A 25589-nucleotide genomic window follows, 5' to 3' on the forward strand; every position below is an offset into this window, starting at 1 on the left:
CTTTAAACACCCGTGATCTGCGAATAAACAAAGGCAGTAAACAATGGAGTGGAGGCTATGCCCACAATATAGGAAGTACATGCACAACCAAATTGCAGGAGTGTAAACTTTGAAGAGGACGTCACCGCTCAGTAAATGTACACAGACATTCAATTTCGTTCTCTTCATTTTAGACATAATGCGTAACTGATTATTTTTTTAGCACACTGATCGATATCTCGGTAAAATAATCTTCTTTTTTTTTAACTAGCGGGGCAGTGAAATCTTTGCTTTGTGCTAAAGTCAACAGTGACAGAGTTTGAGCTCAAATAAATGCCGTGATGTCTCCAGCCCTTTGCAGAAGGCTGAAGGCGAGGTTCCACATTGGGCTCCTAGCTTGCCAGTAAGCATCCACCGTATTTCACAGGTATGGACATTTGATTGTATATTTCCTAACTTTGTTTCAATTCAATCGTTGTGTGATGGTAGTTATTCGCTTGGGGCCGGGGGTATGCTAGATGAGAACTGAGCACTGGCTCAAATCCTGGTTAGAAAGGTCCTCGAGCAGGCCCTATTGGGTTTCATGACAATGGTTGGTTCAAAGCTTCAAAAAGGCTGATGTGATTTGCAAGTTCTGCGATAGAGGTTGTTGCCTCTTCATTCAGTGTCTTTCAATTGCGTGTCAGAGAGCTATTGCAGCTGATATATATCATTGATGTCACGAGAGGAGCACTTGCTCCATTGCGCATGGAACTCTGTTTTATAGCCTACTATGAAACCCTGCGGCCCCAACATTCACATGTTAGCGTCCGAGTGGTTTATAGCCTGTCATTTTTTTATGTTTCATTGCTATCCGTTTTTGAGTGTTTTGCTGTGTGCGTCAGGTTTTCAGAAACCCATTGAGTTTACATCAAAGTATTTTCTATTGGCTTTCTTTTGGGGATGATTTAAAGATCATTTTACACACACTGATTGAAAATAATTCAAACACTAATCAATATTGGAATTCCACATGTCAAGAACATTTATTTTTAATGAATTAGCTATCATCAATTATCCTCATTATCTTCCATATCTCATTCATGATACCTATTTACAATTGGTTGCGGACTTCTAATGATAACATATGGCTAATAAAAGAATAATAATAACAATAATAATAATAATATGATAATAATAACAATAATAATAAGAAGAAGAAGAAGCCTGCGTAATAGGCTTAGGCTACTGTATAAAAAATACACCATTGTGCTCAGAAAATAGTAGTAGCCTAGTAAAAGTTGTAATGTTGAGATGAAACCGTATGATGCGTCCAAAACACTGGGGACCGTTTTCAATAATTAATTCCCCTCCAATCTCGCTCTCACAAGGAGCAAGAGCCCTCGAAAATACCCATTACCCATTATTAAAATAGCATATGCCGACGCTCTTCTACTCCGGTCCTTTGATGGAGGTGGTAACCTCAGTCAAGCCTCCTCCAGGATGGAGTGAAATGGGAATGGCCTTTAGGAACCCTAGTTCAAAGGTAACCGGCCTTAATCGGCACTGGAGAACCTTCTTACCAAAAGTGCACGAGAGTTTACGCCACTGACATCAGCCTCTTAGGCCTACATCATCCAATTTATTAGTTACCTGAGATAGGTAGGCTACATGACATGATGGACCAGGACCTTCATTATTGTGGATAACCATTTATAAAGGCCCGGATCCGAAACGGTTTTTTTGTTTTCGCTCAAGTTAAAAGAAATCGGCAATAGAAATATATGCATGAGTCCTCGCTGGCTGGTCAGGCAGATGCACGCGCGTATCAACACACGCACGCACACGCACGCACGCACACACACCGACACACACACACACACACACACACACACACACACACACACACACACACACACACACACACACACACACACACACACACACACACACACACACACACAAAGGGGTTTCACATTTCAGCACAGAGATGCCTCTGCAAAGGGCCTGGGCACACCATCATAGGCAACCCCTTCACTGTTGTTATAGCAACAAGATGAGCGATGGTCCAACTTGTTGATCCCTTTACTTTGCTAACCCATTTTAATTACATTTCTTACCGGTCGCCCTATTTGCATATTTCTAGATTAGTTTGAGTCACACAAGGAACCAATGGCATTTCTCAAGACTGAAACCTAGTTTGGATTTATTGGAACAAGTTGTGGTCAAATTTGGATGAAATTCCTCTTGCTGTGAGGACGCCAGGTTTTGTTCATTCATGCCCCCTTCTAGACTCTGAGGCTGAACTCGCGGATGCCTTATCTGTCCTTCTGTTTGCATTTCTATTGCATGAGCTTTGGAACAAAATTCTCAAAACACTGGGACACATCGATATAAGGTCTATAAGCATCAAAGCAAAATGTTGAAAACTGGTTTGAAATAGGTTTTCATTTTGATAACAGATATCGTTGGCCCGGGGTATTGCTCTTCATGATGGGACCATGGATTGCATCATTTGAATTAACCAAGTTTATTCATAGCAGTAAATGCACATGGTCCCATAGACATATAGGCCCATAATAATATCATGTGTGACGGGTTACCAACTCTGGCCCTATATTCCCGTTGAAAGCACTAGTAGCCTAAGCTCACATGCAGCCACCACCAACCAGGGCCTGGAACACCCAAGTAGAACGGTCTCCCGGGTGATAGCGGGACACCGGTCTAACAAGCTGTAATTCGGTTTTAGCCTATTGCAGGGGTGGGATCGTCCACACTGCCCCAATTTAACTCCTCTTTCACGCGAAATACTCCTAATCCCATATTTTTGTAAGGGAAACTGCTATCCTACAGTATATTAAAGACAACAAAGTGAAAACTCAAAGCCACCCATGGTTTCTCAGCAGTCAGGTCCTCGTCATGATTTACGCCCATCGCGTCCACCCATCTTGCTTCAATTAACACTAGTTTTAGTGGCCATTTAATTAGCTGACACTTTGCATGAATAATTCTCAATGCGGGAGCGCGAGTTTATGCTATTCAAATAAGTGCAAACATTTATGATCCAGTACGTATATACATTTATTTAGGCAAGGGATATAATTATTTTTGCTAAATAGATTTCTAGAAAAAAATCAGCAACATAGATTCCCTCTGGGAATACATTATTATGATCATTATTATTATTGTCATAATTTTTTATCACAATTATTATTACTTTTTTATAATAATAATAATAATTATTATTATTATTAATAATAATAATTATTATTATTATTATTCATGTAGACTATTAATAATTAGGGTACTGCTTTTAAATTGATGATCGAATGACCATAGACTAACTAACAGACTTTGAGACCAAGAGGTGCAAACGAAAAATAAAAATTCAATATTGAGAAAGGTTGATAATGGATCCTTTGAGAACTACAGATAACAACACCAATTGATTTACTGATTTTCAACGATAAGCATTTCGACTAGAATAATTTGACACTTTCAATAGATGGGGGGGAAAACTACAGGTCAAAAAAATATATATATACATTTTCGTTTTCATATATGTGAAAATATCAAAAGTTAAAAAGCGGTAATGCACCAAATATTGGTATGCACCCTGCAATAAAAGACCAAAGAAGACGAAGTGAAAAGTGAAAAAGCTAAGAGTATTCAGTTCATAGGTAACCCCAGTCATTCATTCCATAGCAAATACAATTTGCACTTTTTCTTACAATATTTCGAATTTGGTATGATAATTATCCGAAGTAGAAAATTAGAAAGGATACCTTATACACCTTTTAAAAACATGAACATATTTCCAGGTTTCCCTTACAGGTTCATGGGCTTCTATACACTTTGATGTTTGATGAATTGCAGTTAGTATTTGGACAAGATTTTGACCAATATTTTCAATGTATTTAGCAATTCATATCGGAAGTAGTATGAGAAATTAGACTGATTTGAGTCAAATGGTGATAATAAATATGGTTGCCTGAATGGTGTGTGAAACACCCTGAGGTCAACCCAATATGGGAAACTGTGTCTGCCTGACTCTGTGGCAGAAGCCTTCTCTGTTCACTTTACAGTAAACCTCCTCATTGTCTGTTTGTACCCTAACTGAGTGGGTCCTAAATGTTAGTTCCTCCAAAGCTCCACCTTGAATGAACCATTGGCTGTTCTAATGGAAACAAAACGCTATGGAGAGGGATATGAAGAGGGTTCTCAGAAGCATTGAGAGTAGGCAATTGTACACATCCCAATGTAGCACAGAAGGGCGTAATGTAACGGGATGAAAAGAGAACAGATGCCCACTCTACTCCCTGTGTGTTGCTCCAGAGAGGAGTCTGTATTTAGCCGCTGATACTGTTTCAATGGAGACGACACTAGGAAGTATCCCATCCTCACTGATAACCACCAGGAATTAGCAGAGTCATGTCATGTGCCACACACCTCTCTACCATACACAGGTGCGCAACCTTTATTTTAGAAGTGGGGGGGAAATAATATTATATATTTTTTTTGTTATCGGTCGGATAAACACTCCAAACAGCCTACCTGACCTCTCGGAGGCGTCCGCATGTTCCAAAAGCACACCGGTTCCTCGTTATGTATCACATTCCAATGATACAACTGGGTGGGGGGACAAAAATGCAATTTCAGAACGTGTGTGTGTGGGGGCGGGGTGAAAGTTGCGCCCTGGCCATACCTACACTTCTCTCCGATACCTCGCTTATTGTACACGCTGTTCTTCTGAACCCAGCTGTCACTCCTATAGATACAGAATTCTGCTGTACACACCTCTTAAATTGACATCTCTTTCCCATTCATTTGAGAATGTCTGAGTTATGAACAGACATATCAGAAGAAATATACAGAGACAGTTTGGAGGAAACAACTCCCATTTGAAGTACAGTTTGGAGGAAACAACTCCTATTTGAAGTACAGCTTGGAGGAAACAACTCCTATTTGAAGTACAGCTTGGAGGAAACAACTCCTATTTGAAGTACAACTTTGAGGAATCAACTCCTATTTGAAGTACAGTTCAGAGGAAACAACTCCTAGTTGAAGTACATATTGGAGGAAACAACTCCAATTTGATGTACAGGTAACACCATTCATAACATCTGGCTTGCTTTTCTCAGATGCTAAATTCCAGCCATCATTTCAGGTTTGACCCACCAGAGCAGGTAGAAATCAAAGGTCAGAGGGTCAGTATGAGAAAAGGAGGAGTGTGAGATGGGAGAGGGGGACATGGTGAGAATGCAGCCGGTGACTGTGATGTGTCTGTACCTCTCTAACACGGCAGTGTGACATTACAGACCAGTGATTCCTCTCAGCCTGAGCCAGGCCGCATGGCCGTGTGGTCCACACATCCACACCACAGGGCCGTACTGGCGTCACAGAGAAACCAGTCAACAATGCCCATTGACAGTACCGAGGCAGCAGCTGGTGGGACAAGCACTGACCTAAAGACAACCTATTCTGGTCAGGATGGGGTGCCTCTCAGTACCCCACTGCTTTTGTATCACTTAGAGTGGAAGGATTGTTGGTGCTTGTCCATCTACAGTATGCACTGTAGAAATAATCCTAGATTTATAGATGTAGTATCTTAATTTGACCACCCTGTTGTTGTAGGACATCTCCTGTATAGCCAATACATATAGCAGGAAATGCAAACTCGTAGTGTATTCAAGGTATAAAATGGCTTCTAAAGTTTGTAAATTCCACTTAAACATTTCCGACATGATTTGCCTTAACTTTAAATGTATCAACCCCTACAAAATTGTCCATTAATTATAATCCAAACAATAACTCACATTTCCTGTTGCTGCAGCACTATTTTCCTGCTGTGAACAAACTGGCTCAGATTAAGATCCTACATCTGCATCGAAGAGTAATCTGAAAATATATGCAGTGATATGGATACAAAGTAATCAGCAAAAACAATGGACATAGTTGTGGATAAATAGGATGAAAGGATAAATAAGAACACAAACGTACAAGTGGTGTTGATTCTGCTTGAATAAAGCAGATATTGCAGAGCGATTAGGGCTTTTTTTTTAGGTTGGTTCGGCTTTGATTCATTATAAAAATACAATCACCGTTTTTGATTGTGGTTTCGATTATTTGGGTTTAATGCAGGAACAACACAGAATAAAATAATTAATAAACGTCCATTGATGGTAGTGACTGCCCATTATTGCTTATCACTTATTAACCATAATTTATTCACGTTACTTTACTTTAAAACAATATTTCAGTTGTAGTGTATATTACTTTTTTGTTTTATTTGATGACTTTATTATTTCATTCCAAGTCATCTCATCTCTATAGAGCTGCTTCCTCTGCTGTCTGACAAAATCACGATTTTTTTAGTTCTTCAAAGTAAATAAGACATACTTTTATGACTGCTGAATATCAACTATCAATCACTTAGATCGTGTATTTTCAGGTAGAGATACCTGGCAAAGCAACACCTGCTCAAAATCCCCTCACAATCGCGCATTCTTCTGTCTCTTCCGTAGCAGGCTTAAAAGAAAGACATACCCGACAAGTCGATACGCAATGGATTATGGTCATTGTAGTTAATTACCACGTTTTTGTGCTAAACAATGTATAATATTAGCCTGTTGGAAACTACAACTCCCTACTACATAGCATAGTTCAGGCTGGATCTGATTTAAATCTAGAGAAACTGTGCAATGTGCGCATTGAGCTCACAAAAAAAGAACAAAATGGAATTCAAACGTCTGTCAATTAGTTGTTAAAAAACTGAAAAATAACCGACATTTCAGTTAATGCTCAGTACTAAAAGCAGAAGAACATTTAATGGGGATAACAGGCAAGGCTTTTGTCTCTAGAGAAGAGAACAGTGAAGAGAGGCTCAGGCATTCTAGGAAGGAAGATAAGCTTCTCAAGGAGATATATGAAGCTCAGGAAACCCATGGCAAGATAATACATGTGTGTTCAACCATGCAGCAAGACACTGTATTAAATCAAGATTAGAGAAGTCCAAAATATGAATCGAAGTATTACCGGGATCAAAATGGAGAAATGTGTGTTGTGTTATTTAAGTGATTCTATAGCCTTTTTCTGTAACGTAGAGTATTCTGCAGTCACATTTCCCAATGGGTTTGATGCGAGTGTTTGAGAGTGAACCCTGTTGGCAAAGCCAGCATAGAACAATATGTCATTCAGCTGTGTTAAAGAGATTCCTGCTCAGCTGTGATTGATCCGACATGGTTGCTTTATTCCCCCCGAGGCCTGAACACCGTGGGGTTTTACATTCAGACTCTGGCAGTACTGATGGATATCTCTGAATGTTTCTCTGCCATGGTCTCAGACCATCTTTTATTGCCTTCTTCCTCTGTTTCCACCCAGTGCAGACATTCACACACAGACATGTCCCTGGCATGTCTGCCAACCTCTCTCCTCACCCGACTTCTCTCCCCCAGGGAACTGAGGCCTGAGCCCTACAGGTCAGTCACAGCCAAGGACACACAACTCATTAAAAGTTAATGAAACCTAAAAACGCAGTGCGCCAGCGATTCATTTAAACCCCAAACCAATCTCAGCTTCCAGCAAAGGCAAACAAGCCCGTGTGGCCAGGGCCGTAACCAGGGTTTGAGTTTCAGTGCGGTCCGGAAGATACATTTTCTAGAAGTTGAAGCTCATTTGCTGCATTTCTATATAATTAAAAAAAACTTCAAAATGCTATGGAGAACAGAAAAAAACAAGCAAAAATGACCCCAGCCTTTATCACCTTGGCTGCTGTAGGTTCATTCACCTCAGTCCATCTACAAACACATAGCCTATTAGCTATACAATTGTAATGTTATACCCCTGAAAGGGGGAAATTATTCTAACTTAATATCAGTGCCGAAACGAAAATGTATGGCATTTTTAGAACTGTATTGTTTGTCTTTTAATGTAGGCCTAGTCCTATAGGCAAGATAGGCCATTCGGAGATGTTGATATTGAAACATAGCTATTTTTTTTTTAAAGTTCCTAACTTATTTGATAAGATTAGTACAGGTTTTCTAAGGGGCCCAACCCCACGTTTGGGATCCACTGTACTAATCTCTCTCTGCGTGCTTACTATCTCTCTGTCTCCCCTGCTTTCTCCTGCATGCATTGCCTCCTCCATCAGCCTCACCACTGAGCGCCAAATCACTGTCTGTCTCAGTAGCCGATCTGTAAAGCAAAGTTATTATGAGAACCTAGAAGCGTATTTTTTGCTCCTGCTGATGTAGGCTCCGTTTAATGTTAGCTTCTTACTTCATCCTAGCTGGCTAAGTAAACGAGCCAGAGCCCTTCAACTTTACTGCAATAGAAGTCTCTGACGGCAGCTAGCCACTTGACTGACTGACATATATCTATCTATAAGCGACTATTTCCAGATGTGCACTCATTCCCCGAGAGTCGGTTTTTGTTTGTTTTGGGGATGTCTGTAGACACGACAGGAGTTTTAAAATCTTTTTTTTTCTTCCGGTATCTCGCAAACACACTGACTGTAGTGTCTCTAGTTGCCTACTTGAGTGGACTCCAAGCTGGGGTAGTTCGTTTTACGTCTCAGGCCTTTGGCGTAGTTAGCCGTTCGAGAAAGTGGTGAATGTGCTGCAAAAGAGGAAATCCGGGAGGCAAATCGGGGGACGCACGCGAATATAACGAACAAACCACTGTTAATGATTCCGCTTGTTTGCAAAGAGGCTGGCGCTAATATAACGCAGTCAGATCAATAATATACGCGTTCTGAGCTTTGATCAACGCTTGGAGCCATATTTAGATGTAGGACCATAATTTAGATGTAGGACCATATATATATATATTTTTTTTTTCTTTCTTCTACAAATTATAAATAATTACCGAGGTCCGGACCTTGGTGTCCTCATATGTAGTTACGGCCATGCGTGTGGCCCCAACACTCTACTCTGAATAACAAACTACGTAATATTTTCTTCTGTATATGTTCCCTATGCAGACACGTTTGGTGTGATAGGCTATCTTACAATAGGACTTGTCCAATTTATTGAATGCGAGGAAAGAGTGTTCTGCAGGGATGAATTCTGTAATCTGCTTCCAAGTTGAATGTAATATCTCTACACCGCCTCAGCTTGTCAGTGAGGCTAAAAGATATGCGATTTCAACATTCATGAGAATCACTGACATTCAAATAATGTACTCATTTGAATACCATAGAAGTGGAAGCTAAATGTGTGTTAGGTCCTGTGTTTGTTCTTCTTCATGGGTATACCAGTACAGAGGACTGTTCCTGATCTGTGCATCGTTTAACACGCATAGGCTATTTCGCCACTTTTCAATAACCCACTCCTCGCTCTATTTCCCAGGGAAGCCCTCATCTAATAACATTTCGACTCAATTTAATAACAACGAATCAACAGCAATAACATGTCAACGTGTGTAAAGATGAGTGTCATTCGGAAACCTAAGCGTATTTGTGTCTTTAAAACCTCCACTTTAACATGACCCCCCCACGCCCCAATAGAGGTGTCCTCTGAGGATTCAAATTAAATTCCCTCCATGTATACGCCACTGTCAGCCTTTTAATGAATTCACATACCCTGACTTGAATTAAATTAATCCCCAATTTAATCCCATATAAATGGCTGTGTCGTTGATCACGTACAGGCTGATGCTCAGCTGAAGGGTCCTGGAAAGCTGGTTGGTGTCTATAGAGCAGTTGAGCAGATTACCATTAAAAGACGAGCTGTACTTTCCCTCTTACAGAGTATTCCCCTGATACATACTATTTAACCCATTGTCTGCTGACAGTGACATAGTTTGGAGTGGGATTTAATATCCTGTCAGATGAAGAAGTAATCCATCCAGATGTATGTGTCATGATCAGATACCTTTATTTTCCCATGTGCAATAGTGGCATTGAACAGATTATACCAAAAGAGAGAGAAAAAAAATGTATGGATGCAATGTTATTTCTGGTTTCTTCAGTGTGTTGTTGCAACACACCTTTGATATTGTTCTGGAAAATATTGGTTACAGTTACTGCAGCTGTGTGTTTGGACTTGTTTGAGGTCATTATTCCAGAGACTGTTGCGTTACTATATTGATGCAAATTTCAGGTGGGGTTAACATGCAAAGCAAAGCATTACTTAAATGATGAACTCTTTGAGGCAGTGAGCTGATTGATAATAGTTTCTAAACAACTAATCCATACAAATGCTATAGTATCATGTGGTACAGTCAAATATTGCTAATGCGTTTAAGATGCAAATGCATACCAGGTTTGAATAAGAGTATGTTTTAGTTTTCATGATTAGACTTGAACTATAAAATCAACGATCGTACAATTTTGTTGCCATAATCAGTGTGGCGTTGTATGACATTTGTACCATAATTCAAGATATTTCTAATGATAGACAAATTGGTAGGGCAAAATAGGAACAGTTGTCTGGTTTGGTGTCTCTGGCATTAGAAGCTGCGCGTAGTTAGCTAACAGATATGGCAGTGTCACATATCCAAAATGTCTAATATATAGCTGCTAAGTAAGCGGTGATTTGGGATGATTTTGTGAGTGACAGATGGTTCTAAGTTCACGTTAGCTGTTCTGTCAGAGGTTCCAGACTCTATATCCCGTTCCACCAAATGTCTGACCAGATATACTTTATGGAGGAAGCTTGGTCAATTCTCTGCCAAGCCTGGCTCGTGTACCTATCATTATTATAGAAAAAAGAACAAACTTTTCAATTCACTCCCATACCAACAAATCCTTGACAGACGCTGGCCTGTCACTATTCATACCATTGTGCTGCCATTACAGCTAAATGCATCATTTGAGTTTCAGAAATCCATCCTGTATGTATCCAACACCAAATGTTTGGTGACTGAAAGCCTACGTTGCAGGGCAGGGGTGCATAATTGCTAGGAAACATTTTACTGAACATTTGGTGATAAAATGCAGTCCCCCCCCACGCACACAGCTTAAAGCAATTAATTCAGGATCCTGACACAAACTCTCCAATCCTTTGACAGCTTGGAGCTGAAATAAAAATGCTAGTTCTCCTGGGAACGTCAGGAGATAGCCGGCTCTTTTCTGGACTGTTTGCTCACTGGCCCTGAGAGCAATCTTCCCCAGTCAGAATGAAATGCAAGGACACAAACAATGTACCTCAGAGAGAATGGGAGATGGGGAATGAACAGTTTGGACTATTTGCTCAGCAGAAGGGCAGCCACAATGGCTGGCCGATGGCTTTCCCATGCATCAAGCCTCTTAGTCTTAGGCCTCCCTTTGTTGCCGGGTTTCATCGCTCTGGCCAGATAAGAGCCCAGCTGCCCTATACTTTTAATTCCCATTGAACACCGTACTGTATCGTCATTTATCTGCCTACATACTGCCTGCCATGATGTTGTTGTTTGATTGAATGGGTTATCGCCTGTGTGTCTCGGTGGCTAAGGTTCACCTTAGCATGTGCTGTCGTTTAAGTCTTGAATCCCTCTCTCTTCGATAAACAGCGGGCGGGGGTTAGGGTGGGGGATAACGCCTGATCCCTCTTCTCTACAGAAAAGGAGGCAGCACAAGTCAAGCACAGGATACGATAAAGATACCCATTTACATACAGTTGAAGTCGGAAGTTTACATACACCTTAGCCAAATACATTTAAACTCAGTTTTTACAAGTCCTGACATTTAATCCTAATAAAAATTCCCTGTTTTAGGTCAGTTAGGATCACCACTTTATTTTAAGAATGTGAAATGTCAGAATAATATTAGAGAGAATGATTTATTTCAGCTTTAATTTATTTCATCACATTCCCAGTGGGTCAGAAGTTTACATACACTCAATTAGTATTTGGCAGCATTGCCTTTAAATTGTTTAACTTGGGTCAAACGTTCCGGGAAGCCTTCCACAAGCTTCCCACAATAAGTTGGGTTTTGACCCATTCCTCCTGACAGAGCTGGTGTAACTGAGTCAGGTTTGTAGGCCTCCTTGCTCACACACACTTGTTCAGTTCTGCCCATACATTTTCTATAGGATTGAGGTCAGGGCTTTGTGATGGCCACTCCAATACCTTGACTTTGTTGTCCTTAAGCCATTTTGCCACAACTTTGTATGTATGCTTGGGGTCATTGTCCATTTGGAAGACCCATTTGTGACCAAGCTTTAGCTTCCTGACTGATGTCTTGAGATGTTGCTTCAATATATCCACATAATTTTCCTCCCTCATGATGCCATCTATTTTGTGAAGTGCACCAGTCCCTCCTGCAGCAAAGCACCCCCACAACATGATGCTGCCACCCCTGTGTTTCACGGTTGGGATGGTGTTCTTCGGCTTGCAAGCATCCCCCTTTTTCCTCCAAACATAATGATGGTCATTATGGCCAAATAGTTATATTTTTGTTTCATCAGACTAGAGGACATTTCTCCAAAAAGTACGATCTTTGTCCCCATGTGCAGTTGTAAAGCTTAGTCTGGCTTTTTTATGGCAGTTTTGGAGCAGTGGCTTCTTCCTTGTTGAGCGGCCTTTAAGGTTATGTCGATATAGGACTCGTTTTACTGTGGATATAGATACTTTTGTACCTGTTCCCTCCAGGATCTTCACAAGGTCCTTTGCTGTTGTTCCGGGATTGATTTGCACTTTTCGCACCAAAGTACATTCATCTCTAGGAGACAGAATGCTTTTCCTTCCTGAGTGGTATGACGGCTGCGTGGTCCCATGGTGTTTATACTTGTGTACTATTGTTTGTACAGATGAACGTGGTACCTTCAGGCGTTTGGAAATTGCTCCCAAGGATGAACCAGACTTGTGGAGGTCTACAATTATTTTTCTGAGGTCTTGGCTGATTTCTTTTGATTTTCCCATGATGTCAAGCAAAGAGGCACTGAGTTTGAAGGTAGGCCTTGAAATACATCCACAGGTACACCTCCAATTGACTCAAATGATGTAAATTAGCCTATCAGAAGCTTCTAAAGCCATGATATCATTTTCTGGAATTTTCCATGCTGTTTAAAGGCACAGTCAACTTAGTGTATGTAAACTTCTGACCCACTGGGATTGTGATACAGTGAATTATAAGTGAAATAATCTGTCTGTAAACAATTGTTGGAAAAATTACTTGTGTCATGCACAAAGTAGATGTCCTAACCGACTTGCCAAAACTATAGTTTGTTAACAAGAAATTTGTGGAGTGGTTGAAAAACGAGTTTTAATGACTCCAACCTCAGTGTATGTAAACTTCCGACTTCAACTGTAGGTCTACATTATTCTGCATGTGGATAGTTCATACGGAGCAGGGCTCACCATGAAGGAGATTCAGCTCAAACGCACAACTTACACAATGGGAGGAGCCGCGAAAGTGAAATAGACATTTCAACATTGTATTTCAGCATTTTGGAGCCCACTGCTGAGTACTGCAAGACAGCCCTTGAGAAAGAGATGAGATGAGATGAGACATTAAATGACCTAATACCAACCCGAGAGAGTAAACAAAGCTAGTAGTTTCTCTGACTGACAGCAGGAGCCATGTTGTGGTCTTTTCAGTTTGTTAGTTTGTGTTCGCATTTACATTGTTCCGTTTCTAGTGGAACGTCTATTCCGACTCAACGTTTGTAATGTCTATTTGACAGGAACAGGAATTACTACAGTTCCCCCTTGTAGTCCGCTGAAGAAATGTAGCTAACAATGATAACAGTTTCTTGAAAAAATGTCTGATGGCATACACACACCACGCACACACTCAAATACCCACCCATCCCCCACTAATGTCAGAGGCCCCCTGGGTGGTCAGGGCCAGAGGCTGAGTAGATGGTGGTGACTCTGATGCCCTGTAGAACAGTGTATCTAATGGAACACGTTGCAGTTGAATCATTGTCACAGTTAACTTTCTCATGTTGTTGCCATTTTGTAGGTCATTCTTCTCATTGGCTTGTCATTTTCTGTTAAGCGCTTTGCTCATGGATTCATTCAGAGGGACAGCATGGCGTTGGAGTTGAATGTCCAAAGACCGAGCAATTTTATGTCAATCACATTTCAAATGTTTAAATAAGTTGTTATTGTACATCAAATATAACATACAGATTAAATGTAGCTTGGGTGTTAGCAAAGAGAGCATAATCATTAAGAAACAATAAGTGCTTGTTTTGGTTGAGAGTGAGCAGCTTCGCAGTTTGGTGAGCGTCTGAACTTTTAGGGAGCATGTCAGAGCTCAGGTATGGGAGGATAAATAGGTGTGCTACTGGGCTGTGTGAGCGGAGAGGCAGCCACCTGTGTGGTGGGTGGTGCCGGCCCTGGCAGCCCTCTTAGCTCCACGCTCCACTGACCCTGAAATAAAGCTAAGTTCAAGGCATTTCAACACTGCTTAAGGTTGTCCGTGGCCGTGTAATTTATGAGTTCTGAGAACATGAGTTATGGGCTCCGTACAATGCACAATGAGTCATACAAGAAATTTACAACACTCCACCAATTACCCCAGGCGCCGACGACCTCGGGCTCACCGGGCTATTGTCTTATGTCAGAGAGCACTCGGATGACTCACTCAGTGTTGATGTTATGATGCTTAAGGTCATCTGAAATGTACTGTGTTCATGACGGTCTTTAGTCACCTGTATGCTTGTCTGAAGCCAAGAGGCTGCAGTCACAGCCATCAAATATCAGGCCCTGCAGCTCCTAGTGGGTGGTCAGACACAGAATGAAGTGTCATTGGCTGCTCCTTTGACAACCCAGAGCAGAGAACATGACTCGATGCACTTTGCATTAACTGTATTTTATAATGCATGTTTTATTGTATTGGAAATGTATGCAGGGATCTTAGCGGGTAGAAATTTCAATGAAATCATATATAATGTAAGATCGTTTTTTTTTCTTTAAGTAAGTACATATTTTCAAGCGCATTATTTTCATTTTTATCTTAAGTTGTGGCTCGTGGTGGATTGATTTAACAGCTGATTTAATCAACAATTGCATGATTTGAAACGGCATAAAATGGCAATGTCACTCACAATTTGATAACCATTAGAACATAATGTTGAATGAAATTTCAGAATGATACATTGATAACTTAACTATATAACACATAGCAATATGTTGACTTTGATCAACTGAAAGACTGTGTACAATATAAGGCAAGGTTTGCTTGTTTTTATGAAGCATTTTGCAAACTTAGAATGAAAATGTACAGTTATGTATCGAAATGAACACTTTTAGGAGAAGTACAAGTTGACCTCGTGTATTATTTAACGTAGAGGCAGATAGATACATAATTAAATGCCCTCACTATGTGGATAATATTACACATCTGTTGGACTAGATAGTATTTATTTTTGCCAGAGATCTAGAAATTTAAGAAGAAGAAACAAGAAGGAAAGCATTTTGTAGTATTCTACAAATGCAATGATTTATTTCTACCGTTTTTGTGCGATAGTTACATTGTTTTCATAGGAGATTGAGAATAAGTACACTTAATATAATGACCCATTTGTCAACAATTTGTCTGTAGCTAGGTTTAAAGTAAAACAACTATTTGAATGACATGAAATTTGACTATAATTGTATCGTTGTATTGCTTTTCTTGAATTATATAAATAGGAAATGAACAAAAAGAGAGTAGAGTACAATTGCTATGTCAAAAAAAACATGTAATATTCCTTTGAGGTGTGTAAAAACAGAGAAAATGATTTAAGCACTTTCTCTTATTCAGCATGGAGGGTCATAATATCACTTCAAGATATCAAGATAAAATCGTACCGGACCGTGGCGGTGTTGGTTGATTAATTGACAGAAGAGCATAATTCAAAGAACCTATGCAAATGCACATTTTTACCTAGTTGACAGTGTTCTCTTATATAACATGTGGCTACAATATACATTCATCCCTCAATTTATCAAAAGGATGACAGCTGTTAGCGTTCACCGGTTACAAAGATCTTATTTTCAATTCATTTATACAGACAAATTACCATATATTATATACATGGGAAATGTTATATTTTATGACTGCTGTTTTATTTTAGATCATGCTCAATATTCTCATTTGTTCTATGCTTAATGTATGGTACTTACTAGTTTTGGGATATTTCTGAGTGTTGTGCCTTTTTTCGTTGGGTCCGTGAAACACACGGAGTACTCATCACAAGCAGCCCACTGGTGATGTCATTCACCTTACTACCTCTCTATGTGGAGGTGTCAACACCCCGCAAACACCTTTGACACACGCGCTTGAATGTTGCAGGCGAGTTAGCTAAACATTCCTGGGTGTTCCCCATTCTCCTATCTATACCTGCTTACCACTACTCACACTGAGCTATTTTAGCCTCGTCTCTGTGACCGACACCGCAAAGTCCACTCTCTCACAGGAAAACGAGCAACTCACATAACCAGGCTTTTGACAATACATTTTTTATATGTACAGGTATATATATGGGTGATGTCCTATTATGTACAAAAAAATTACAACATGGTATACAGCTTTATTAAAATAAGTCTCAAATGTATATAGGTTTTGAGTTTTCTCCCAATACAGGTTCTTAAATGTGACTGAATAAAATGTTTTGCTCTGAGTCTTTGGGAATGATTGCTGCCATCCCATGCTTATCGGCACATTCAGCTTGTTTGAGTTGACTTGAGGTGCTGGGTCTCAGAGGACGGATCGCAGAAGAACTATAACCACATCAAATAATGAAGGGAAAGGGGTTTCTTGAGCCTCTCTCTCTCTGTCTAACAGGGCTCTGCTTGGGAGGGCTCCATGGCTGTGCCGTCAGAGAGGTTCCTTCAGAGAGAAGAGGAATAGGAAGGAGAGGAGGCCATAACGAGAAGAGGAGAGGTTAGGACAGGAGAAGCAGATGGATCTGCCACCACACATAATGTCCCTTCTGTCGTGGGCTGTGCTGTGACCGCCCCATGGCAGCGGCCAGGTATGTCAGCTATGTTTACCAAGCCATCCATCTCCTACCTGCCCTTCTGAAACAGGAACCTTTGTTTGAACCATACAGTCGTTAAGCCACTCGTTGACTCGGATCAACCCAATATATTTCCTGGTGGGTGCAGCAGCATGGGATTAGGGTCATCTTAGTTTTGACCTTTATTTCACTTTTTTTCTGAAACCCCCCCCCCAATGTTAACGTATTTAGATGATTCAGAAAAGATTGTCTGATTGTGGTCAGGCGAGGTGCTGAGTTATAGAGGGGGGACACCAATGGTCCTTATCATGGCAGGCCAGGGTTAGCAAATAAACTGTCCATGGACGACAACACACATACACTGGGAGGATTAAGGCTCTGTGACGTTCATACATGCGTGGTATAAACAAAGAACATGGTACAAGTGTATGAAAAAGAAAAGAAAATGGCTACCAATATAAGACAACAAATATGGATAAGAGGATCTGAAAGGAACCAATTATTTCCAAGTCACTGGAGTTAATAAATAGATTATTATTTCTGTTTGCCAAACGCCTTTACATGTTGTCGTATTCGTGTAAGAGGAATTTCAATCCACTTATATTCTACTTTTTATTTAAAAAAAAATCTAGATGGAGATTAAGTGAGTTGAGGCAAAGGAGAAACTGGGAAACACCATCTGAGATGAGAGGGGATGTTGTAAAAGCTTTTAAGTCAAGGCAACAACATCAGTGGTTCATAACAGTGTTTAATAAAACCATTATCAATACAAGCACTGACTCATACCGGAATGAATCACCTTGATCTAATTGTTGATGGAACAAATAACGTGACACATTTCCTAAGTGAGATTCTGGCATGAAAACCTATCACAAAACTCTTCAACTGCTGTGTGCAAAATCGTTTCAGTTCCAGCTTCACCCTGTTCCCTAAAATGCAAACCTCCATTTATCTCTCACTTCTATTCACTAGGAGAGAGCAGATATCTGAATGTGCCACATTAATGATTGACTCATAGCTGGCAAAGTACCCTACATAGGGTGTCCACTTGGTTCACTTACGTTTCACTATATTTTTAGCCTTACACTCGAGCTTCCACAACCCTCTCCAACTCTCATACAGTATTATTGGCTTTGGGGGTTGGGGTGGGTGGACCGAGACAAACTCTCTTTAGAAAACCATCGGCAAGTTCAGGCAAATGGGAGATAAGAGCTGTCACTGGCCCTTTTAGTGGGTTATAAGAATGAGGCTGTGTAGACTTAATTCTCTTCTAAGATAAATGTGTCCCGGCTTTTCTGAAAGCTAGTTCATGTTTCCCCTTTCTGCCATAAAGCCCACTTAGACAGGCATGAAATGAGCCCTGGATTTCTCATTCACATCATGAACTAGAGAACAAACCAAGAATAGGGTCCTTTAATTAACTATGTGATGGTAAAACAGGAGCAAACCTTGAATGACTTGTTTTGTTCATGGTCATATTTTATTTATCAGGCACCATGTTGGGCAAAAATGGAGGTGGTCCTGATTAGATTCCATCATAATAACATTTTCTTTGTAAATGTCAAGCTCTCATTCTTATCACCACACTGTTTCAGTACGTTTCTGACACTATATGACATATTGAAAGCTCAATGATAATGCTTTGATAGTTGAAGTCTTGTGCTGTTGTATATTTGAGGAAAAGAGTGTCGCACCAGTTTTTCTGAGAGATGTATCCTATGGCAAAGGTGTTTTGTTGGGGATTAACTTGTGTTATTTTGTGTTTATCCTCCACAGATGGAGGTGGAATGGGACCAATGGGATCAATGCGGTGCTGCCTACAATCTTCTCCCTGCATCACCTCAGATCCACAGACACAGAACCACAAAGGCAGTTTCCTCTCTGAGTGCTTGTCTACCTGGCTACGTCTGCGTCTGACCTGTCTGGATCTATGAAATATCAAAGCTTGTGTCAGGACGCGTGAATAGGGAGAGAGAGGCACCATTAATGATTAACTGTTCTAAAAGCCTATCAGGCAGCCATGTGACATGCTCGCAGCATGTTTTGAGCAGATTGGGGGAAGCTAGTGAGCAAACACAGGTGCTTTGGACTGGAGTCGCCGACGCTGTCAGGGACAACCACAAACAAGAGCAGCACTGCCTAGCTAAATGAGAGCCCACCCACTTTACTTACTCCCTGACTAGCTTAGCTTAGTCACTGACTGCAGTGGCTGGAGAGCCTCACCAGAGACCAAGTCCAATGTCCCCCCAGTGTTCCACAACCTTTCACACAAACAAACAAATAAAACGCGAGGATTGGAGTCGCTGTGGTCTCAAGCATAGGGGAAAGCAAACAAATGAATTGTGTTCCAGTTCTCACTTTCTAAAACAAACCAAATGTGGGTTGAACACTTGTTCTTGAGAAGCCTAGTGGAGGCGATGAGAGATATTCAGAAATATGCAGGATGACAAACTGATTGTCAGGAAATGAAGTGGTTGATTTGATTGTTTCATTAATGTTTCATGACAGGTGGATGACGAATAGATCATAAAGACACAAAAGCCTATTTTCTGTCAACAAAGTAGACTATTTTGTTGTCCTGATTTTATTTCGATTTTTCTGGAGTTGTTTTCAAGGTTTTATAAACACGGTCTAGGTCCAGGCACTTAACCATTTTCTCCTCAACAACGTCTGTCCCTTTGTAAAACGACTGAGAGCGTTCTGTAGCACAACTTTGATAACACAATCAGATGATATGATGGCGTTAACTGAACACGGCTTTCCGGCAGCGAGATAAATGAACAGCACGATAACGTTAACAAAAGCCTAGCTCTGATTGGTAGGTCTATGATTGGAAAACAGGCAGCACGGAAAGTCTACACAATAAGGGCAATTCATTAGATTTGTTATTTTCTACATGACCTGGGTCAGACGGACACCTTTTGTATCAGTCAAATATTTATTTGTGTGTTTTACAGGTCTTTCGTTTCATACCCAGCAATTACAGTGAGCCTGTAAAGCAGACATGATAAAAGTGTTTTAAAACAAACACTCCAAATCAACAGGAGAGGAAATTAAGTTGTAAAGGCAGAGCGAGACAGAGAGAGAGAAGCTGAGACAGAACAAGAGGGAGAAAAAGACATAGAGAGAGAAGCTGAGAGAGAACGAGCGGGAGAGAGAGACAGAGAGAGAGAAGCAGAGAGAGAACAAGGGGGGAGGGGGTAGAAACAGGGAATGGACTCAGGGGGTATGCTAATTTGGTATAGAGCAGACCTAACTCACTCTATTAAATTAATCAAAACAGGAACATTTTACATTTGTCTAGAACTTCAAAAGGAAATTATCTTCACAGAGAAAAATGTCCTCCAGTGTGCTACCTATATCCCCCACTAGAATCCCCATACTTTAATGAAGACAGCTTCTCCAACCTGTAGGGGGAAATCAATCATTTCCAGGCCCAGGGACATGTACTAGTCTGTGACGACCTAAATGCCAGAACTGGACAAGAACCTGACACCCTCAGCACACAGGGGGACAAACACCTACCTGGATGAGACAGCATTCCCTCCTTTCCCTACCCGCTGGGTATGTACATAGTCAATGGTAGGCTTCGAGGGGACTCCTAAGGTAGGAACACCTATAGCTCATCTCTTGGCAGTAGTACTGTAGACTACTTTATCACTGACATCAACCCAGTGTCACTCAGAGCGTTCACAGTCAGCCCACTGACACCCCTATCAGATCACAGCAAAATCACAGTCTACTTGAACAGAGCACTACTCTATCATGAGGAATCAGCCAAAGGAACTGAATAATATTAAGAAATGCTATAGATGGAAGGAAAGTAGTGTGGAAACCTACCAAAAAACTATTAGGCAACAACAAATTCAATCCTTTTTAGACAACTTCCTGGACAAAACGTTTCATTGTAATAGTGAAGGTGTAAACTTGGCAGTAGAAAACCTAAACAGTATATTTTACCTCTTAGCTTCCCTATCAAATCTAAAAATGTCAAACAGAAAACCCGAAGAAAATTAACAACAATGACAAATGGTTTGATGAAGAATGCAAAAACTTAAGAAAGAAATCAAGAAACCTATCGAACCAAAAACATAGAGACCCAGAAAACCTAAGCCTATGCCTTCACTATGGTGAATCACAAAAATAATACAGAAATACACTACGGATAAAAGAAGGAACAGCACGTCAGAAATCAGCTCAATGTAATCCATAGACTCTAACCACTTCTGGGAAAATTGGAAAACACTAAACAAACAGCACAGGAAAAAAAAAAAAAAAAAATGTATGAAATTGTATGAAATGTATGCATTCACTACTGTAAGTCGCTCTGGATAAGAGCGTCTGCTAAATGACTAAAATGTAAAATGTAACAACATGAAGAGTTATCTATTCAAAATGGAGATGTATGGGTAAACCACTTCTCCAGTCTTTTTGGCTCTATAACAAAGAACAAACAGCAAAAACATATACATGATCAAATACAAATCTTAGAATCAACTATTAAAGACTACCAGAACCCACTGGATTCTCCAACTACATTGAATGAACTACAGGACAAAATACAAACCCTCCAACCCCAAAAGGCCAGTGGTGTTGATTGTATCCTCAATGAAATGATAAAATATGCATACCACAAATTCCAATTTGCTATACTTAAACTTTTTAACATCATCATTAGCTCTGGCATCTTCCCCAATATTTGGAACCACAAAAGTGGAGATAAATTTGACCCCAATAACTATCATGGGATATGAATCAACAGCAACCTTGGGAAAATCCTAAGCATTATCCTTAACATCAGACTCGTATATTTCCTCAGTGAAAACAATGTACTGAGCAAATGCCAAATTGGCTTTTCACCAAATTACCGTATGATAAAAAACACATATTCACACTGCACACCCTAATTGACAAACAAACAAACCAAAACTAAGGCAAAGTCTTCTCATGCTTTGTTGATTTCAAAAAGGCTTTCGACTCCATTTGGCATGAGGGTCTGCTATGCAAATTGATGAAAAGTGGTGTTGGGGGAAAAACATACGACAATATAAAATCCATGTACACAAACAACAAGTGTGCGGTCAAAAAACTAATTTCTTTCCACAGAGCTGTGGGGTGAGACAGGGATGCAGCTTAAGCCCCACCCTCTTCAACATATATATCAACGAATTGGCGAGGGCACTAGAACAGTGTGCAGCACCAGCCTCACCCTACTAGAATCTGAAGTCAAATGTCTACTGTTTTCTGATAATCTGGTGATTCTGTCCCCAACCAAAGAGGGCCTACAACAGCACCTAGATCTTCTGCACAGATTCTGTCAGACCTGGGCCCTGATAGTAAATCTCAGTAAGACAAAAATAATGTTGTTCCAAAAACAATCCAGTTGCCTGGACCACAAAGACAAATTCCATCTAGACACTGTTGCCCTAAAGCGGTGGTTCCCAAACTTTTTATAGTCCCGTACCCCTTCAAACATTGAACCTCCAGCTGCATAACCCCTCTAGCACCAGGTTCAGAGCACTCTCAAATGTTGTTTTTGACATCATTGTAAGCCTGCCACACACACACTATACGATACATTTATTAAACATAAGAATGAGTGTGAGTTTTTGTCACAACCTGGCTCGTGGGAAGTGACAAAGAGCACTTACAGGACCAGGGCACAAATAATAATATAATAATAATCAATAATGATGCTCTTTATTTGACCATCTTACATATAAAACCTTATTTGTTCATCAAAAATGGTGAATAACTCACCACAGGTTAATGAGAAGAGTGTGCCTGAAAGGATGCACATAACTCTGCAATGTTGGGTTGTATTGGAGAGAGTCTCAGTCTTAAATAATTTTCCACACACAGTCTGTGCCTGTATTTAGTTTTCATGCTAGCGAGGGCCGAGAATCCACTCTCACATAGGTATGTGGTTGCAAAAGGCATCAGTGTCTTAACAGCATGATTTGTCAAGACAGGATACTCTGAGCGCAGCCCATTCCAGAACTCTGGCAATGGCTTCTGATTACATTTTCACAGAACCGCTTGTTGCAATTTCGATGAAGCTCTCTTGTTCAGATATCGGTAAGTGGACTGGAGGCAGGGCATGAAAGGGATAACGAATCCAGTTGTTTGTGTCATCCGTTTCGGGAAAGTACCTGCGGAATAGCGAATCCAACTCCCTAAGGTGCTTTGCTATATCACATTTGACATTGACCGTAAGCTTGAGTTCATTTGCTCACAAAAAATAATACAATGATGGAAAGACCTGTGTGTTGTCCTTGTTAATGCAGACAGAGAAGAGCTCCAACTTTTTAATCATAGCCTCAATTTTGTCCCGCACATTGAATATAGTTGCAGAGAGTCCCTGAAATCCTAGATTCAGATCATTCAGGTGAGAAAAAACATCACCCAGATCGGCCAGTCGTGTGAGAAACTCGTCATCATGCAAACAGTCAGACAAGTGAAAATGATGGTCAGTAAAGAAAACTTTAAGCTCATCTCTCAATTCAAAAAAACGTGTCAATACTTTGCCTCTTGATAACCAGCACACTTCTGTATGTTGTATAAGCTTTACATGGCCGCTGCCCATATCATTGCAAAGTGCAGAAAATATACGAGAGTTCAGGGGCCTTGCTTTAACAAAGTTAACCATTTTCACTGTAGTGTCCAAAATGTATTTCAAGCTGTCAGGCATTCCCTTGGCAGCAAGAGCCTCTCAGTGGATGCTGCAGTGTACCCAAGTGGCATCGGGAGCAACTGCTTGCACGCGCGTTACCACTCCACTATGTCTCCCTGTCATGGCTTTTGCGCCATCTGTACAGATGCCAACATGAGCAGCAGCTACGTTTGGCTACATACGGACCGTTAGTGGCATTCCCGCGAGACAGTAACGGTTAATGTGATTGGATGTTAATTATTTGACTAGGCTACCTGTATTTGACATTGTGTTGTTATTTCGCTGAACACTAGATGGTTGAATTGTATTTTTGGCAGTGAAACGAGGCTACTCAGGCAAGAAAAAAACCTCACCCAAATGTATAGCCCCGTTGGAAAATATAAATGGACTGTTTCAAAATGTTAAGAAATAAATATATAAAAAAATGTAAAAAGTGAATCACATTTTTATTTGGCGTACCCCTGATGGCATTGCGCGTACCCCTGGGGAATACCTGCCGTAGAGCACACAAAAAAACTATACATATCTCGGCCTAAACATACCCTCCCTGGCGCTCGAGGGCACCAGGCTACCCTTCTTTACACGCACCTGTCACTATCATTACGCGCAGCAGCGCTCATTGGACTCACCTGGACTCCTTCACGTTGTTGATTACCCCCTGTATATCTGTCTGTTCCTCTGTGGTGTTCCCTGTGTCCCCATTAATTGTTGTTATGTGTTCCTGTCCAGACGCTGTTCCTGTTCCGTTTCATGTCCGTCAGCTATTAAACCTTCACTCCCTGTACCTGCTTCTCATCTCCTGCGTCGTTCCTTACACGCCACAGGTAACTTCCACAAAGCTGTGAACGGTCTGAGAGACAAGGCAAGAAGGCCCTTCTATGTCATCAAAAGGAACATAAAATTCGACATACCAATTAGGATCTGGCTAAAAATACATTAATCAGTTATTGAACCCATTGCCCTTTATGGTTGTGAGGTCTGGGAACCGCTCACCAAATGGGACAAACACCAAATTGAGACTCAGCATGCAGAATTCTGCAAAAATATCCTCGGTGCACAACATAAAACACCAAATAATGCATGCAGAGTATAATTAGGCCGATACCTACTAATTATCAAAATACAGAAAAGAGACGTTAAATTCTACAACCACCTAAAAGGAAGCGATTCCCAAACCTTCCATAACAAAGTCATCACCTACAGAGAGATGAACCTGTAGAAGAGTCCCCTAAGCAAGCTGGTCAGCAACACAATTAGACCCAACCAAATCATGAGAAAACAAAAAGATAATTACTTGACACATTGGAAAGAATCAAGAAAAAAACTGAGCAAACTAGAATGTTATTTGGCCCTGAACGGAGTACACAGTGGCAGAATACCTGACCAATGTGACTGACCCAAACTTAAGGAAAGCTTTGACTATGTACAGACTCAGTGAGCATAGCCTTGCTATTGAGAAAGGCCGCCGTAGGCAGACCTGGCTCTCAAGAGAAGACAGGCTATGTGCACACTCCCCAGAAAATGAGGTGGAAACTGAGCTACACTTCCTAACCTCCTGCCAAATGTATGACCATATTAGAGACAGATATTTCCCTCAGATTATACAGACCCACAAAGAATTTGAAAACAAACCCAATTTCGATAAACCCCCATGTCTACTGGGTAAAATACCACAGTGTGCCATCACAGCAGCACAATTTGTGACCTGTTGCCACAAGAAAAGGGCAACCAGTGAAGAACAAACACCATTGTAAATACAACTCATATTTATGTTTATTTATCTTCCCTTTTGTACTTTAACTATTTGCACATAATATGACATTTGAAATGTCTTTATTATTTTGGAACTTTTGTGAGTGTAATGTTTACTGTTACATTCTATTGTCTATTTCTACTTCACTTGTTTATTATCTACTTCACTTGCTTTGGCAATGTTAACATATGTTTCCATGCCAATAAAGCCCTTAAATTGAAATGTAATTGAGAGAGATGAGTAGAGAGAACAATAGAGAGGGGGGGGGGGGGGGGGGGAGAAAGCAGGACAGAGAGAGAAGCAGAGAGAGAACAAGAGGGATAAAGAGAGACAG

The 25589-nt window shown here is 40.6% G+C and overlaps 1 long non-coding RNA gene across 1 annotated transcript; it reads left to right on the forward strand.

Moving 5' to 3' along the window:
• The first annotated feature begins 264 nt into the window (after nt 1–264).
• LOC106610798 (uncharacterized) lies at nt 265–24286 on the forward strand. Its single transcript, XR_001329984.3, has 3 exons — nt 265–406; nt 16655–16844; nt 18606–24286. It is a non-coding gene; the product is annotated as an uncharacterized LOC106610798 (long non-coding RNA).
• The last annotated feature ends 1303 nt before the right edge of the window (nt 24287–25589 follow it).

Source organism: Salmo salar, chromosome 09, assembly GCF_965601325.2.
Source record: "Salmo salar chromosome 09, fSalSal1, whole genome shotgun sequence".
NCBI classification, from domain to species: Eukaryota; Metazoa; Chordata; class Actinopteri; order Salmoniformes; family Salmonidae; genus Salmo; species Salmo salar.